A 20,023-nucleotide genomic window follows, 5' to 3' on the forward strand; every position below is an offset into this window, starting at 1 on the left:
CTTCACCAGCTCCTGTCCAAAGGAATCAAAGGTCATGTGTGCTCTGAACCTCCTTCGAATGGGCACGAAGGACCGGTGGAACCTGGTGACCGATTCCTATACTCCTAAGCAGATTAATTGTTATTACATGGGAGCAGTTCTCGTGTAACATCCATAAAGATCATGCCCAGTTTGAACTTTTCAAAACATTAAAATTCATTAAGTTATTACAATTTGTTTTCAAAATAGTTTCATATCAGAGTTCCCAGAAATCATAATCATAAATCGAGAAAGTGTACGGTCACGCCTTCGCCTTCCCGTGATCATCTGAAGTACTTGAAACAATAATCTATAAATGTAAGCTCAATGGCTTAGTGAGTTATAATTACCCCCAAAACACCAATGCATACAGATAACCATATCATATAAACATATAAGCAAACATCATGCATAATGAGCCTTCAACCTGAATGGACCGCCTCGCAGGCCTTCAGCCTATCTGGACCGCTCTTCGAGCCTTCGGCACGTCTGGACCGTCTCGCAGGACCTACAACCTATCCGATCCGCTCTCTGGGCCTTCATCCTGACTGAACCCCTTTGCAGGGCCTTCAGTTTATCCGGACCGCCCTAGGTATGTTGGTCTTCAGCACAAAGCAGGATCGCCTCAACCCAACCCCCAATCAACAAACATGTGCACATACATATCATACGCTAGCATATATATAACAGTCAAACCGATCTAATCACTCACTAATCATAGCAACATCATACAGACCTAGTCGGTCACTAACATAGCATATCTCCATCCTAACTACCGGGATGTAAATCAATAAGCATATTATGAAATAAACCCGGATCCAAATTCGATAAGGTCCGACATTGGTGCCTTAGATCCAGTTGATATAGTGAGGATAACTCACCTGAAGCAACGAAACACATACTAAGACTATCGAAGTGGATGAGATGAATCTCCAGCTCCTTGGACACCTACAACCATATTAATAATATCGACTTATCTCATATTTCAAGTATTAGCTAATACCACGCCCTAAAATACTATTATTCCCCCTTTTATTATAAAATGCGGTAATGAGCCAAAATCCATAAACCAAAGGACCCATAAAATAAATCTCATAGTTGATATTTATTTATTTATAAAAAATATATATGAATCTTATATATAACTTAACATCTCAAAATATGATGTCCATGAATTACCAATACTAGCGCATACTGCAGCATAAGTCATAGGATTGGCCCAACATTAATCAAGTTAACAAGGCTTACTTCCATTTATTTGAATCCGTAAATCCCCCAAGAAAAATATACATATAGCCTATAACCCAGTAAATAGATAGTCCATTAGGCCAAAGAGTACCTCATTCAGATACATCTGGTCGTACATCAGCTTCTAGGCTAATGTTGCCGGCGACGCCTCCTCTCCAACGAAGTCTTCTTCTCCGGTGAAGCTTCCATCTCCGGTGACTCCTAGCTTCTGGTGTCCGAAAGATAACACCCAAACAAACCATCCTTCTATTACTTGGGACCGGTAATAGCCACACCCAAGGCTTTCCACACACCGATCGCAACTTCATCATACAGAAAATTAACTCACACCTTCTTATAATCATTTTCATTCTCCATATCTCTTTTCTCTTTCTCATAAAAGAATTAGAAGAAGACAAAGATTTTCCGGGGAATATCAAAATAGTAACCGGAGTTCATGTAACAACGTAAATTTCCAAACAAAATTTTCATTTTTAAACACAACTAAAACTCATTTCATAATTCTCCAAATCACATATGTCTCAAATGTCAACAAGTAAAAACACAATCCCATAATCTTAAAAACAATCTCCCGCCAGTGTGTACAATCATGTCGGTGCCTTGCCGCGATCCTCGGAGCTACCTAAAACACATAACATGGTAAGCATAAAGCTTAGTGAGTTCCGCAAAATACCACACACAACACAACAACCACTCGAGGCTATACTCTATAAGACCCTCCGGTCAATGTGTCTTAGTGGGACCCTCCGACCCCACAAATCTGATGGACCCTCTGGTCCCTCAACTCAACATCTCAATATAATACATAGTAAGCATATCAAAAACCAAATAGCATGATATCTCAATACACAACACATACACATAAGACCCTCTGGTCACACATAAGTTACCACTCAAGGTAGGTATAGTGAGAAGACTCACCTCGTAAGATAACTAGTAAAAATCTCGTGCCCGAAATCCTCGATCTAGCCTTCGCCTATCACAAGATAATATTTCTACGTATATTCTACTCTTATCTCTGAAAAGTGGGTAAAAGACCATTCTAGCCCTCCGTGACCTCTTTCACTCATTTTGACCAAACCCTAAGGTCAACAGAAGTCAAATCTAGTCAACAGTCCAACTTTGACCAGACTCGTCGAGTGCACTCGGGAGACTCGCCGAGTCCAGTCGATTCTTGGTAACCTCAAAAAGCTCCAACTCGACGAGCTAACCCTTAACTCTTCGGGTCACCACATGACTTATTTCATCGGGACAAACCCTGGGCTACTCGGCGAGTCAGCTGCTCGACTCGGTGAGTCTATTCAGACAATTTTAGTGCAAACTACTTTCCCAAACTTCAGATCTATACTCTCACAGCCTATTAATCACGTAAAGTTGTGGACTTTACGTCCATGCACAACATCTAGAGCGAGAAATGCCAATAATATATAATAAATGGGCTTCACTCTTCCAATGATTCATTTAAGCTGGATAAAGCATGAGTTCTAAGGTGTTAAGTACCTCCTTGGGTCCAGATCTGGGGTTTAAACTCTTTCATGACACCAAATTCTCAAAACCCTAAAAGAGGACCCTAATTTACCCAAACTGAGAGATCTATAACAATAACAAGTGGGAAGTCAAGATGAATACCTCCAACTGAAGCTCTGAGTGTGAAAACTAGCAGATCCAACACCCTCTCTAATCCTCAAGCTTGAAACCCTCTTCTTTCTTGCAAAACACCCACCAAGAAGCTCAAAATGGTTCTCTCTCTCTCTTGCCCAAAGCACTCAGGACTCGTTTAGGGTTCTCTCTTTTGAAGGGTAGTATCAATGGGAGGCCTTAAGGGCATTTAAATAGGTCACAAACCCAGACAATTAGGGTTTTCCTCAGCAGCGCTGACTCAGTGAGTCAGATACCTGACTCGTCGAGTCCATACATTTAACATGTCACCAAGTCACGACCCTACTCGACGAGTTGAGGCACCAACTTTTCGAGTCCTTCCAAAACCTTTAAATTCAATATTAAATATAATATACCTAGAAAACCGGATGTTACAGTTCATCTCCATCTCATCCTTATTTTCCAGCGACCATGACCTCACACATGTTTTCCCTTCCAGAATCATGTTGCAGTTGTAATAACGGGTCGCTTCTTCCCACGATGTATCTCCTCATGCGACCCAACCTCCCAGTGACGGTGTAGCAGTCCCAACACCATTAGCACATCCATTGACTGCAGGCTACCTTAATCACCACCGGAACTCAATCCATTTGAATGTTCCTAACAACACTCTATTTTTAACACATAAACTGATGCCAGGAATCGGGATTAATTAGATATACCATTGTCACCACGAGCTCAAACTCGGACCTAGAAAGTTGTTGCTGCATCTCCATTGAACCACTTGATACTTGACCCACCCGAGGATGCAGGAAACGATAACATCAAATCCTCCGTTAATACATCCATACATTGGAAACATCCATGGCGTTTCTCTCTTTATTTCTTTATCTCTCTATCTTTAGTCGCATACAACACACACTCCCATCATCCTTTATAGACTGTCGGATGCAGGAGAATCAACAAAATAGGATAAGGAGCTCCATTCTTATGCAACATCGTTAACAGGGAGGGGGGGGGGGGGTGGACCAGATGACGATTTTCACAATCTGGCAGTTATAGCCCCTACATTTTGATCACTTGGCAATTATCGCCCCACAACCTTAGGTTTAACTCAAATTAAGTTTCTAAAATGAACCTTTAGGCCCTTTTAATCCATTCTTCCTTCATCAAGGTCATTGTAAAATTATTATTATTATTATTATTATTATTATTATTATTATTATTATTATTATTATTATTATTATTATTATTATTTAGTCGTTTACTTAATTATTTAATTATTTGACTAAAAGATGGCCACAATCTTACCAATACATTTATAAATTAAAAACCCTAATGATTCTCTAATTATATAAATATAATTATTCTAACATTTATATCCTTCATAGAAATAAATAACAAAAACTGGATGTTACAATTCTCCCCCACTTAAATTGAATATCGTCCTCGAAATTCTTCTTGGATAGAATTGTACAAGAAAATATTTAGTAATCTTCCCACCACTCAATAAATCGATACAAGGTTCTCAACCATAAAAATCACCTTAAACTACCACAAATACCTTTCTTACCACCTACGGTCCGACCAACACCCACGAACCCACTCAAAGCGGGAACAACTCTCAACACTCCAACCACAAACCAAGCCCAATGATATACTTTACCAAGACCAGGAATCCATCAGTCTAGATTTAGAAACCACATATAATGCTTGACGATCATCAATTCGTCGGATCCACCCATTTCCTTTGAGTATGATCACTACCAAACACGCGGAAAAAAACTCAACCACATCAATCGTAATTTTCCACCAATTCCAAGTCCATAATATGCACCAAAAGCATTTAATGAACCCTTGATTCCTTGATAAGCCATTCCCAACCACTGCTCTAACGAGCAAATATGAGAAATCCATGAATAATTACATTTGCCTCTAATCCTTATCAACGCAGGTATACCCCCCACGATCTGGAAAATCACTCAAGACACTCCCAAAGAATTTTTATGATTCAAGACTTCATAACCGATACCCAACCTTGATAATCAAACCCCTAATAGCAACTTGCGGACAAATGGGAATTGTAATGCAAACATTTCACGGTGAATTTATGATACGCGACTGATACTCCCAACAACCCTTAACTGTTCCCTTTATCCAAACCAACTAATTTGTGAGTCTCCTTACTTCCATCAACTTGCCAATACCGAAAGTACTACAAGCAGCAGAAATGAACAATCATGACCAATAGGTATGACTGGACCAACTTGCGAGTGGCAATAAATGGATATTCGAGGATAATCATAAACGATAATCATAAGCATCCGAAATTATCCGAAACAGTAGGCTGTCGTCTGGTTGCTTCCGAAGTCCACTGAGACCTCCTTGGTCCCAACTTATCTAGAATAAAGATTTATGGTTCCAAATATGTTTCTAGGCTTAGTGTTGCCACCCTTGGTGCTACATGAGTCCCTAAGACAGACAGTTGCCATCTTGAAGGTCTTAATGGGTTCATGTAAGATTTATGGCCATTTTCATGAAAGTAGATTACTATACTTTGAGTTTGGGTTCATGTAGGTCATATAAAGTCACCAAGTCAGTGACTTTAAGGATTAAGATGTTAAAGAGGACTTGGATATGTGATTATAGCCTTTGGAATAGAGTATTAAGTGCTTAATGGTAGAAGTGGCTTAACCGAGCAGTACGTTGGGCGTACATGCATGTACGCGCATCGTACAAGCCATACAGCCCATACGCCCCGCATACTCAACAGATTTGGGCTTTGCATCATATGGGCCTCATTTGGGCCATACATTGGACTTTGTTTCTTTAGGCCTTAGTGAGCCATCAGAACTCATATATTTTGGGCTAAGGATATGTTGGGCTTTAGGGTAAGGCCTGTTAGAGGGTTTGGGCCAAATTTAGAAAATTGGGCCATTGGTGGTTCATGAGTGGGCTTGGGAAGTCTACCTAGTATTAGGCCTTTCATGTTATGGTTTTGGGCCTTAGGCACAGACCAAATTAGATCAGGGGTAAAATGGTCATTTTACCTTAAGGAGGATTACTGGTTTTTGGACTAGGTGTTATTTTAGTAATGGTAGCTCGGGGAGTCGAGAGATCAGCAGTTCGGGGATCTGCCAATTAGTAGCCATAGGATTATCTGTGGGACTTCAGCTGTGCGAGGTGAGTTTCCTCCTGTTTGAACGGGTCGAAGGCACCAATGCTGGCCCGTATGTATGTTACGTGTTTTCTGAATTACAATATGGTGTTTGGGCGAGGCCCGAGGAATGTTTGTTATGCTTGAGGTCTTTGTGATTCTTGCATGTGTTAGTAGTTGTATGTTCTAGATTACGATCCGATGTCGGGCAGTGCTCGAAGAATGTTTATATGTATGTTTTTCTTGACCAAGGTCCGATACCGACGGGGCCTGGGTAATGTTTTCATGTTAGATTATACTTAGTCTGTTTGATACTTGTATGTGCCTGGTAGGGAGGTGAGTGTGGGTGAGGGCCCGTATCTCATCACTGGCTGAGTATGGACGGGGTTCCATATCTCAACATTAGTAGAGTAAGGGCGAGACCATGATAGGCGAGGCCTTAGGACTGGAGCATATAGTGATGTGTATGATTCTTTATGTGCTAGTATAATTATATGATATTTGTTTGTATGAGTATCGCGGTCGAGGCCCAGAAACAGGCGGGGCCTGGAAAAAACATATATGTATACAAAGCGGGGCTCGATGCCAGGCGGGGGCTTGATGCCGAGCGGAGCCCGAGGAAGGAGCGGGGGTCCAATATATGTGATTATGTGTGTGATATGTGGTAGTATGGGGAACTCACTAAGCTTCGTGCTTACAGTTTTCAGTTTTGGTTTCAGGTACTTCCAATTGCAGAGGGAAGAATTCGGGATGACTGCATTGCACACACCATGATGTTTAGCCTGGGATGTTTACTATGATGTTTTGATTTGGAAACTCTGATAATAATGTTTTGAAATACTTTGGGTCATGTTTTGATGGAATGGTTCGATAATCATAGTTTTATTTAACGGTTTAAAATGAAATTTTCGGTCATGAATTTTGGGATGTTACATCACAGTTACGTTCGTGATTATTTCCTTTATTTTCTGAAAATTCCCTATCTGATCTTCAACTGCTTCCTGCTTCATGATCATTGTTTAAAAAAACATTGATTGGCATTCGAATTCTGCTTCTATGAATTAGATTTTAGAGAATAATAAAAAAAGTTTCAAGAAATCCGTTGTTGTCACACTTTTGATTCAAGAAATCAGATTTCACATAATTCATTGAAAAGGAGGTTTAAGAAACGACTTTCACATAATTCACTGAAAAAGGAGGTTTAAAAAATTAAATTTCACATAAGTGAATCAGTGGATCAGAAATTAGATTGAATGACCCACTCAGAATTCGGCTTCCTTTAAAAACAAAAATTACTCTATTATCAATCTTTTACATATCTTTTATGCAATTCAAGAAATTCTATAAATTGGATGTTTTTTTTTCTTGCTTAGAATTATAATATTTGTATTTTATAATATGATTATCAAAATTCTTTCTCATAATCTACATAAGAGTAATGAAACTTCTTCATGTTTACTAGTGTTTGCAAGTTGGGAGTTTTTTTTGGGTAATCAACATAAAAAGCAATTCTCTTTGTTTCTTGGTAGTACAATCCCAAATTTGGGGTGTTTTTCTTGTTTTCTTGTTATATATTATTTTCCATATATCAATCTTATTAATCTACATGCAAAACAATACATATATGCTTAAATAAAGAACCAATGATTTAGATTTGAATTTTGGAGAGACTAAATTTTTATTATCTTCAAATCAAAATAAAAAACCAAAATTTTCCACACTAGATACATAAATCAAATTATGAATACTAAACTGATGTAAATCTTTCTTTGTACATCCTTTCAAGTTCCAACTCTAATAAGACTTTAACCGAAGTCCCAAATGTCAGAATCAGTTCAGTCTGATGCTTTCACAAGTGCTTCAACTTCAGAAACGGAAAATGGTCTCCTGGTTCTATGTTGTGAAGCCTCTAGAGTCATTGATGTGATTGGTATAATAGATTTTGTATCCACCATTATTTCTTCTTTATTTTTTTCAATTATTCAATCTCTCAGCTTCCATACATTGTTCATCATTTGTTGGATCAAATAAAATCACTGTGTGAAAAAGGAGCACATAAATCCTAAAAATAAAATATTGAAAAGGAGATGGATACACTTTGACTTTTTCTGGTAACCATCATACATTCCAAATTCAAAAGAAACAAGGTACAAAGATTAACTTTTATCATTGCTTCAAAACAGGTGTCATTAAATAGGTCTTAGTTGTTTTCAAATATGCTAAGTGAGACCTGTTCTGTCAAAGAAATACTTATACTTTCTACTTTTCCTAACATATTATGCTTGTTAAAGCCTATTCTTGACGATACCTATTCTTCATAAGAACTTATGCTTTTTAAGTCATATTGACACAAAATTTCACCAAGACATTTAATCAAACATCTGGTCTACATTCCCATAAACATCTTTGTAATAAGATGAATATATAGAAAAACAACCTAGAAATAAACCTGTTGTTGATCAAACATCTCAATCTAATGAAATTTCAGCTGATGCGCAACTAGAACCAATTGAAAAAGATAAAATCGAAAAACGACATGACTTTGCCACATGATTAACTTGAAAAAAATTAATAAATATAAGATGAAAAAAACATCGAATGGAAATAATATGAATTTCTTCGTGATTGAATATGTTAAGGAAGAATTAAAGGAAGAATAAGGACTCACAACAATGTAGACATGCGATATTATTGAATCTCTTCTGAGTTCTCGATATGATATGGAACGAGGAAGAAAATAAGGCGGAGTGTTAACTTAAAAGTTAAAACGACATATGATAGTGACTTTAGGTACCCAAGCCTACATACCGTATATTCACTATTCTCATATATATATATATATATATATATATATATATATATATATATATATATATATATATATATATATATATATATTATATATATATATATAGGTAAAGGCTCAAATGAGAACCAAAAAAGGTTAAGAACCGTAAGAACTTTTAATTTTAGATGTTTATAGAGGGTTTAGCGTTTAGGGTGTTTATAAAGGGTTTAGGGTTTAAAGTTTAGAGGTTAGGGTTAAGGGTTTAGGGTTTAGGGTTTAGGGTGTTTATAAAGGGTTTAGGGTGTTTATAAAGGGTATAGGGTTTAGGGTTTAGGGTGTTTATAAAGGGTATAGGGTTTAGGGTTACCCTAAACCCTTTATAAACATCTAAAGTTAGAGGTTCTTACGGTTCTTAACCTTTTTTGGTTCTCATTTGAACCACTCCCTATATATATATATATATATATATATATATATATATATATATATATATATATATATATATATATATATATATATATATATATATATATATACTAGGTATGTTTGTGACCCGTGCTAAGCACGACCCATGGAGGGTAATTTGGGCATTTTAAAATTTTGAGGTGCAATATTATAATTGGGTGGATTTTATAAAGCGAGATTGACTAATCAATATCGTAAATGTAAGCACACAGTTTCATATGAAAAATATACATGTCTATTATCAATTGAAAAATCTAAGTAGGTTGCTATTATGAGTAAGCAATTGAAAGTAAGTTTCTATTATATGTAAATAAACTATAACAAGCAATTATAACATCAACAGAGAATCACCACTTAATGACATTAACGACATTATTTAAAAGTTAATGTTGAATCTGTTGTTTTTGGGTTTTGTTTTAACTTCATGAACGATATAAGCTTTATTAAGTTTTTGTGCTATGTTGTATAACTTTTCAATAATATATTATCTTTAACATTAACTAACTTCAGTAAATTAGACAAAAATATGTTAGCATGTTAACAAAAATGAGGTCAACCATCTCGGATGTATTAACAACACATTTGAATCTATTAAACTGATCAGGTCTTTCTTGGTAGATATGAACCGTCTTTATGACAGAGCACCACATTGATAGCCAGTAATGAACAAAAAAGATAAAATAAATGCTACATGTATTCATACCAGGGTTATTTTGAACCAAAGTAAAGTTAGTTGCATAAAACAACATATAAGAAATATAACAGTGTAATCATCCGTTTTAATTTTTTTTTTAAAATAAGTTCTATATGGATGGGCGTAAATTGAGGTTCCATGATTTGCCACCTTCCAGTACTTGCGCCAAATGCAATAAAAATCTTTATTATTATACTAATAATAGTTTAGTGCCTAATCGATAACATGATGAAAGTACATAGCACTTTTTTGTATTTTACCCAAGTAGAGTGTATAGTTAAACATATTGACAACCACATGGGACATTTATGAGCTTGAAAAAGCTGTTAAGAGTCTCCAATTTTAGAACCCACATTCACTTGCCACTTGTTCATCCAACAATATCTGATTCGCGTGTGAAAATAACCTGCATAATTAGCGATATAAGACAATATAAAGATATAAAATTTATGATACAATGACATATTACTATTTAAAATATTAAAAAATTTGGCATTGGTGTGTTGCAAACCAGTATGAAACCGTCATTAGTAAATCTCTGCAACTTATTTTTGCATAAGGAGATTATGAGGCACTAAACCTTTCGATATAAGCAACACTAACACAAACCCACATTTTTATATAAATTTAATATCATAAAGTGTAAATCTTTTTCAAAGACTGAATAAACCATCTCCAAGCGAGAAAATGACAATTTACCCTTACATTCTAGAAAAGAGTTTCACAACATTCATCAAATTATAACTTGGGAGGAGTTGGGTGTTAAAAGAAGAGAAATTTGGTAAAGTTTTAGTATCTTAATACATTATGCAAGATTATTTTAAACCGTCTTTGATTAAATAGAAAAAAACCATCATGTATAGATGTCCAGATTGAGTACTTAACCCATTAAGTAAAAGAGAAATAGCCTCTGACTTGAAACATATTTATTACCAGGTGAAATTGGCGAACAAGAACTTTCCCCCCAATACAACAAGCCAATAAGGTATACATGTCTAACATTGCAATATACCCTCAATATAATTAAAAGAAAAAAGAATTAGAAAAAAGTAAAGGGTAGATAAGTCATTAGATGTAATCTTAAAAGATTGGAATGCCTTCTTTGTAGAGTGATAAAATGCTAACTCATATTTGTTCAAAGCTTTGACATAATACCCATTAATTTGGCATGTTAGACATCGAACATAATATCCATTCATTGGGAATTACAAACACATGCAGTCGATGAGAACCATAATAGATATTGGAAATCATGATTTAAAAGGCATGTAAAAGAAAGACGATTACAAAATTAAATAAAAAGAATCAAGAAAACATGTCAAACCTTGCGCTTGGGTTCATCTTCCTGCTCTGAACCCTAGAGGAAGGGCCTTCTTCTTACTCTGGACCCAAGTCATCAGACCATATTTGTGTGTGTCTATTATCACAAAGCAGAACTCTAAAACACGACATATAAAGTATTGGGGGAAGCAAAGGCCCTTCATTGGGGTTATAATTACTCATCTTCAGTTTTGGATTGACCTTGAAGACCTATAAAAAAAAAACGCAGAAGAGGGTTAGGGTTAGTAATCAACAGAAACAAAGATGAACATTGGGTGGTTGAATGGAGTAATTTCTAGGGTTTATGGTTTGAAACACATCAAGAGAGAGATAGAGAGAGATGCATAAACTGAAACCTTAGACCATGAAGGAAAAACTGAGGCGATTCAACCAAGGCAAAAATAAAGAAAATAAGAGAGCATTCCGATTACAAAATTTAAGAACTGAAATAAGAATTAAATATAAATCATAAAGTGATTAAGGGAATCGTTAGGGAAAATGAAGATAATGGATAAATGTGCTAACCAAGAGGTGTAGGCGCGAAGCAGAGGGTAGAAAAAAAGCCAACTTTTATGCATTGAGGACGTTACCTTGCTCCATCCGTTCTTGGAATTTTCAGTTGGTGTCGTTCCATCGCCCTCCGCTTCATCCTTTCGATTAAATAAAAAAATGCCGCTTTAGTGCAGAGGCAATCATTAAAATCTCAAAGACAGGCGACCCAATAGAAGGGTGAAGAGGGAAAAGAGAGAAACGATGGTTGGAAACATGTGTCTATAGCGATTAGCGAAGCAGTGGTTTGAAGGCGGGGGAGGAGAAGCGGTGGAAAGATGATGTTATGAATCGACGTTGCCGTCATGGCGTCGTTCAGAAGGGAATCGACGTGGCATCAATTAAACTGTATGAATTTGATTTTAGCGGAAGGAGATAAATACGGGTTTTATATATATATATATATATATATATATATATATATATATATATATATATATATATATATATATATATATATATATATATATTCACAGTACTTAAGAAACACAAAACTAAAGAAACAATATTGTTTCTTTAGACATTTGTCACACCATAATTTACACCTTTAGTCTATCGTCTCATTATGTGTTTGGAGCTGCGGCTTATTTTGGAGCCAACTCCTCCACCGCCATAGATATCTTTCTATCTTTCTCCCAGATATCTTTCTTTTTTATTTTTTACCCATTGAACGCCTATTCCACCGATCGCGAAGCAGACATCTGCCTCCATTCGCCTTCGTCGACGGCGTTTGTCTCACTCCACCGTCTTCTTAAAGAAACGTACACTGCGTCGTAATATGGAATGTCCATATTTGGGGGTTAGGTACAGAGTCTGAAAACCCTATCCGTCGTCCTTCTCTCTAGAATACCCCTTCTCCACTATGTTCCTTCTGTACTTCTTCTTCCGTTCTCTTCTGTGTTCAATCGTTTCAGGTTTTAGGGATCATACGATGACCGGGTAAGATGACATCGGGTTTCTATTACCAGCTCCCTGCCCCCACCACCATCTGTTTATAAACAGGATTGGATATTTAACTCAGATTTCTGTTCTTATGTTTTGCACCTCAACTCCTCGAGATTGATCCTTCTGCTCCTATAAAGCTTTTGAAGATGCACGCCAAGTAGTTAATGAAACGCTTGAAAAAATCTGTAGGATTAGTTTTACTCTATTCATCATAAGTTACCTGTACACACTCATTTAATTCAACAACATTTGAGTATATTTTTTTTGTACGAATTGCAGGAGTCAAATATGATTGCATAAACATTACCTCCACAAATGATCCAGGTGAGAAATTTGAAATATGTATTTTCCAATTTTAGATTTGATTACATAGAATCAACACATCATTTAACCTATCCTTTTTGAACCTCTAAAGAAGAACATCGGAGGCTTAGAAGGGGGGAGAAATAGAGGAAGCTGAAACCTAGATTTCTCACTGCCACTATTGGTCACGTTTGTACCAAACAAAGGACAAACAGGTTACACTCCTTTTTATTATATAATTCCAAAAGTTTCTCATATTGATTATAAAGCTTCACCCAAAATTAAAATTGTTGTTGTTCAAGTATACTCATACGTGGAATAAGTCTGATTTGCATACATATTTGTTCAAATAAAGGGCTATGAGGCATGTCTTTTTGTATTAAGTTAATTTTTTCTTTACTATACATTTTTGGTTATTAATTTTCCATTTTAGGTTGCTTCTGAGTCTGCAAATAAAGAGCTCTCTTCAACCCACCTTATTTGTGTTGGTCTGGTTCTCATTTTTTCAATGTTCTATTATGAAATTATGAATCATCCTGAAAAGTAAATAAAATATACCTTACTTTATATAAGATTTGCATATGGTGTATGAAATTAAGCATTTTATACGATGAAATTACAAGGCATGCCATTTGGCTAAACAAGCTTTTGATGACGAGATTTCTAACTTCAATACTTAGGGGTTGTTTGTTTTTTGTGTGAAGATCCGCGCAACCACTTTTGTCTGCGCCGCGCAGACAGCGCGCATACATATGCCATCGCAGATTGTTTGTTTTTTGGAAGTGCGCAGATCAGAAAACGTCTGCGCGAGATCTTCCTGGCGCAAACATGGGCCACTGTCTTTAAAGGTCTTCAGACCTCATTTTAACGTAAACAAATATATATATATATATATATATATATATATATATATATATATATATATATATATATATATATATATATATATATGGGCCACCGTGCAGTTTCTTTTTTTTTTTTTTTTTTTTTGTTAAAAATGCATTTTTAATGTTTATGACATTAAATTAAGTTTAAAAATTCAATTTATTTTAACAGCCCGCAGACGTTAAAAACAAACAGTCTTCTTATTGCAGACTGCAGACATTTGGTCCACCTCTTCTGCCGCAGAGGCTTGCAGATGTGGTCCGCAGACTGCAAACATTTTGACTTCAAAAAAACAAACAACACCTTACAGTGATGAATCACACAAAAGGGATTTTAACGATTAAAATCTTGTAAAAGGGATTTACATCTTTAGCCCCTTACTTTACTCCCTTATCATCGGCTTACCATTTCCTTTTCCAAGATTTACCACCAATTGTTGCTTCCTACAATTCATTCTACCCATTTGCTTCAGATTGGACCCGGTCACCACTTGTTGTTGTTTCCTTCTCTGTTGTTAGCTTCCCTTTCGCAGCTGCCTTCAAGCCATCAGATGTCGATTCCATTCGATATTGACACTGGTGGGAGAAGAAGATGCCAGACCATTGGATGTATTTTCAAGTCACTTACCAATTTATGCAAACATTCGGCCATTTTATTGTCTTGATTTGTAATACAAAATTAGTTGAATATAAGAAATAGCAACATTCTTTTCATATATTATATTTACAACATTTTGATTTCATCTTGCTATATATTAAGTCTCCACAGACTTCACTAAATTTATTCGAACCTCTGCCAATAGCGGAGTGGGTTTTTACTAGTTATAAATAAAATTCCACAAACAAGTTTGTGATATCACTTTGTTGTGCCATATCACATATTTATTACTAGTAATCAATGATGATTTATTTGTAGGGCACACTTAATTTTTCTTTTATAGTTATTTGTGATTGCCAAGTTATCTTTTTATGTTTGATTATTGTACTTTTGTGGGTGCTTATTATATTTCAATATAATTAAGCTCAAGAGCTTGCTCCGCATGTGTGTTGATATAATTTATAAATCATCTATTCTCGTTATGTGTTTATTCGTTTGTATGTTTTATTAATTTATGATTACATTGTATGAGATATTATTTTGTTGTTTTTTTTTGGCCTATTCATTGTAACAGAGAAGGAAAAAGGTAACGACAACAGTGAGTTTTCATGGGTTGGACTCGAATTAGGATCCTTGTTTTCTTATGTTTTTATAGCATTTTTTTGAATTGTTTTATTCAATTAGGAATATAAAGGGTGTATATATATAGCCAAATGTGAAATGTTTTAACCATTTATAAATATAGCATTTATGTTTATTAAATACAATGTTTAGTGTTTTAATCTTTTATACTTATAATTGTGTTAGATTTTGTTTTCTGTTTTATGTTATTTATTTACGATTACAATTATAATCATAAAAATAGAATAAGCTTTATTTATTTATGAATATATACTTGTATAAAAATAAAATTAAAAACATTGTATTCTTTTATGATTACAAATATGTTTTATTTATATACGATTATAAATATTCTGATAAATGATACATTAAAAAAAACATTTATTAATAATAATATTATTATTATTATTATTATTATTATTATTATTATTTAATTTTAACTAAAAAATTATTTATATTTTCCATTTATAAAAAATTTGGTTATTTCGTTATTTTAGTTCATTGCATTTATTATACCTAAACTATAGGGGTTTTTTTTGGAGTATTTAATGGTTATTAACCTCATAGTTCATCATTTTCAGACACCTCCTCCTCTAGAACACATCTAATGAAATCCTAGCCTCCACTAAAGTGCCTCATCATATCTCCTAAATTCATTTTGGTTGTAACACTCCAAAAAATCAAAAAATTAAAATTATTTTTTTTAAATCAACCATTAAACATCATTGTTTACAAAAATAGTCATTGTTTCAAAAGTAAAGTCATATCAGAGTGTCCCAAAAATCCATATCATAGAAATAGGAAGATGTACACGATCAGACCTTCATTTTCCCACGATCCTCAGAAATACCCGAAACAATAAACTAAAATTATAAGTAAAAGCTTAGTGAGTTCCCTCAAAGTACAAACACACTACAAAAGAAACAAAGCATGCAAATATGAGCCTTCAGCCTGACTGAACTGCCTTACAGGGCCTACAACCTATCTGGACCACTCTACGAGCCTTCGACATGACTGGACTAATGGGTTTTGATCATAAGAACATCCTGTGTGCTCATACAAACCCTAATGCTTGGATCTAGGTTTCTCTATTGTACATGCAAGTTATCCAAGACTATAAACCCTAATTATAGCATACAAGTAATCATATTAACATAAGAATGGGTTTAAGACATTACCTTGATTGTTATGTAGCAATAACAATCCAATTCATCCTTGTATTGACTTTAGAAAGCTTAGAGTCACAAATGTCACTCCTCTAATGGTTCACAAACACCAAGAGCAAGAGGATGAAAAGGAGAGAGGATGGAGGCTACCCTAAAACGTGTGAAACCCTAGAAGGATGCTTAGCCACGTTTTTGGGTCATAAGGGATCTATATATATATATATATATATATATATATATATATATATATATATATATATATATATATATATATATATATATATATATATATACATAGAGGAGGCTATTAATGTTATCTAACAAGGAAACCCTAAATTGGATGCTTAAGCCCTAAGCAACCCATAGATTCCTTTCCTTAAGGCCTTGGACGATTTCCTCATGGGCTTTCCCATAGAATTTGTCCACTCCTTAATATAAGGCAATCCATAGCCCAAATTGCAATTATCTTATAATTACAATTCCAGTCCCTTAAGTTTAATTAATCTATTTTAGTCACAAAACTAATTACCAATTAATTCTTGACTAATATTAATTTAAACAATATGATTTCTCCTTTAATATATTATTCTCATAATATATTAATAAATCATATTTAATCCTTTCTCTCCATAATTCATCCTATCAAGTTGCTTTGGTGAAGGCAACCCAAAAGGACCATGCACCATTGGGTCAAGTACATACCAAAAATAGTTATGGACTTAGACACTAATCCAACAGTATCCCACTTAGATAAATCTAATAACTGTTAGGCGTATGACTTCAGATCCTGATCTGCAATCGTAGCTTTCCAAAGCCGCTGTCAACTCTGATCCTATCAGATATGCGTGTCCTTTAGATAAGGGATCATATATTCCTCCATTCTAGATATCGTATGAGATATGATTTCAAATCATTCTTTATGTACTATTTCTCGACTTCCGATTTATGACGACTGACTAATTGAACAAATCAAATTAGCCCTAGCCCGGCCGAGCATTTACATTTGTCATCACTAAATCATCGAGGGGCCCAAAGATATCGCTTTTATCCTACTTGGGATAAAAGGAACGGATAAACTTTGATTCAATGCTCGCTTGCACTCACTTACCGAATCACACACAACAATATGTTTTATGACACCAAGTTACTAGTGCGTTTTCATATCATCAATGTGCAACCGATTTGCAAGATACAACTCACACATCTCGGTTTCAAGAATATAAGATGTTATCATCTCGTCAATCACTCATGATACAATCCATGGAGTAATCCAAGTGAGCGTGGGTTTAATCCAATGCTCAAATCATATTCATAAGCACTCATGAACGTTGCAGCAAACATTTGCTTATGTCTAATACTCTTTAGACAATCCACACACCAATTCATGACAATCTTCATTCATACCTACTTCCAACATATGAACGACTGTGGCCCTTTCAAATAATTTGACTGTTCTAAACCAATTAAATTATTCAGGACGTCAAAACATGCAAAGTGAAACACAAGAATAATACTAATCCCATATGGCCTCAACCTTTGAGCATAAATAAAACACCTTTTATTTATCACCATATCGATTACTCATTATTTGTTGTTTCGGGTAATCAACTTCTTACTTGAATTATTACACTTGTCCCATGCTCTTAGCATGCACACAATGTTTACCTATGGTTCTTACTTTGTGAAATATACCAAATTGAACACATTTCCAATCATTCTCATTTCACAACCCCTAATCCATTTTATAAATGTAAGAATATCAATTCTTGCCACTTATAGAATATGCTGGATTCTAACATTTTATGCAACGATCCCTTTTATAATATCACTGCACCAAAGTCACAAAGACTATTGCCAATGAAATTACAAAGTCCTCTATTGGATATTGTTACAAGACAATTCCATAGATGTGATGTCTCTCACTCAAAGTACATTCCTTTGAACATCCTTTTGCATAAAAGTTTCTAATCTGGATATAGATTTTCAATATTCAATTCCCAATATGGACACGTTTCCATATTTTTCATATGAAAACTCATTCTTAATAGAATTTTTTTCTATTTATAATAATGTCTATATGGTCCATCTAATATTATACTTCCAACTACTCACAAGCAACCAATCCTAGGCGAACTTTGGATTGTCCTTTTATAGTTGTTTAATTATCTTAGTCAAAACCGATTCCTGTCCTTTTCCCTCTAAATGCACTATACATTAGGAAAATTTTAGAATGGTCAAATATTATAGCATTTGCAATCGATCCTATACCCGAAGCATATGGGACACGATGCATAACGTCTTACATAAAGATTTGATACTTTATCAATCTTCTGCCATAATATTTTATGTGCTACGTTCTCAAAATTCGAACTATGAAGAGGAATGTCGTAATCATAATCGATTTTTGTGAACACACTATGTTTCCTTGAATAAATTATTAACATTCCACAACCTAAGCCTTTAGATTTGAAATAAAGCATAATATTCTCTCCTTTAATTATAGCAAAACAACTTTTCAACTCTTACAACTTGCAAAGTATGACTCTTGTTTTCTATAATTAATATTGCTAACTTGCAATACTATCCTTAATAATCATACAATCATAACATTTATGCTCCCACTATCATGATGATTATTATAAAACATAACACTTATGCTCCTACTAGCTTCGACATGTATTCATAAACATCTTAACTTTCAGAAAAACAATACCTATTGAATTTCTTAAGTCCATGTTTCTAATACTTAGTGCTTTGATAATCTTTTATCAAAGCTTCTAGAACTTATACACCTTTGCCTTAGATAGTTCATATGTGTGTCTAAACAATTAAGACTAATTGCCAAACCTCACAACTCAAATCATAGAAAGGGATATCGTAACCATAATCGAATTTGAGAATGCAATTTTACAATCACTATCTTTTTAAAATCTTTCTTAGTGAAAGTATTTCCTCACAATCATTTTCATGAAGGAGGAAATCTTATGACACTTAGATTTAAACGGTGTATGTGTTCCTATCCATGTGAATTTGTTAAAACCAAAGTTTACGACAAATTCAAACTCATACGGACCGAATTTTCTTAATCTTGATTTCTTGCCTTATGGTAGCACAACTGCCCACCTTGTCTTCCAAGTAGTTAAGCAGCTCACCCTTTCCTATCAATATACCTTTCATTGATTAAGGTGCCTTGCCTTTTATGCGTTCAAAATGAGAACTCATAGAACTCACATGCATAATTAACTCAATTGGAACAACACAGAACCAAAATAATGTCAACACGATAGGTTGTAAACCTCAACTCGTGTGCTAGTGATGATCGATAAGGTTTATTTGATTTGTTCTTGAAACCTTTCAAGACCATTAAGACTCCCACTGACTCCTTGACATATAAGATTCTCTTGTCAATAACCATTTCTTGACAAACAAAGATTCAAGAGTTAGTGTAGCTTTTACCAAAACACTTCATAAATTGGTCCTAGTTGGTCTTTGTCTTATCCAAGACATCACAACTCTACACATTTGATGAATGTTATAAACTTTCTTAATATTAACTTTAAGACTTGTTATTGGAATGAAGTATGATTGACTTTTTGATTTAACCATTTCTTCAATTCTTGATTCCTCTTCTTAAACATACAATTATACTAAGACTCGCTTAGAGGATC

The 20,023-nt window shown here is 34.7% G+C and overlaps 1 long non-coding RNA gene across 6 annotated transcripts; it reads left to right on the forward strand.

Moving 5' to 3' along the window:
• The first annotated feature begins 12,352 nt into the window (after positions 1-12,352).
• On the forward strand, positions 12,353-15,292 carry LOC145012590 (uncharacterized). 6 transcript variants are annotated; one of them, XR_013664585.1, is made up of 6 exons: positions 12,353-12,968; positions 13,063-13,107; positions 13,199-13,301; positions 13,520-13,574; positions 13,791-13,934; positions 14,181-14,711. It is a non-coding gene; the product is annotated as an uncharacterized LOC145012590 (long non-coding RNA). The 6 variants fall into 6 exon arrangements; XR_013664583.1 differs by lacking the exon at positions 13,520-13,574 and having other exon boundaries at positions 12,354-12,968; positions 13,767-13,934; XR_013664584.1 differs by lacking the exon at positions 13,520-13,574 and having other exon boundaries at positions 12,354-12,968.
• The last annotated feature ends 4,731 nt before the right edge of the window (positions 15,293-20,023 follow it).

The sequence above is a fragment of the Lactuca saligna genome, chromosome 8 (assembly GCF_052625555.1).
Source record: "Lactuca saligna cultivar CGN05327 chromosome 8, ASM5262555v1, whole genome shotgun sequence".
NCBI lineage: Eukaryota > Viridiplantae > Streptophyta > Magnoliopsida > Asterales > Asteraceae > Lactuca > Lactuca saligna.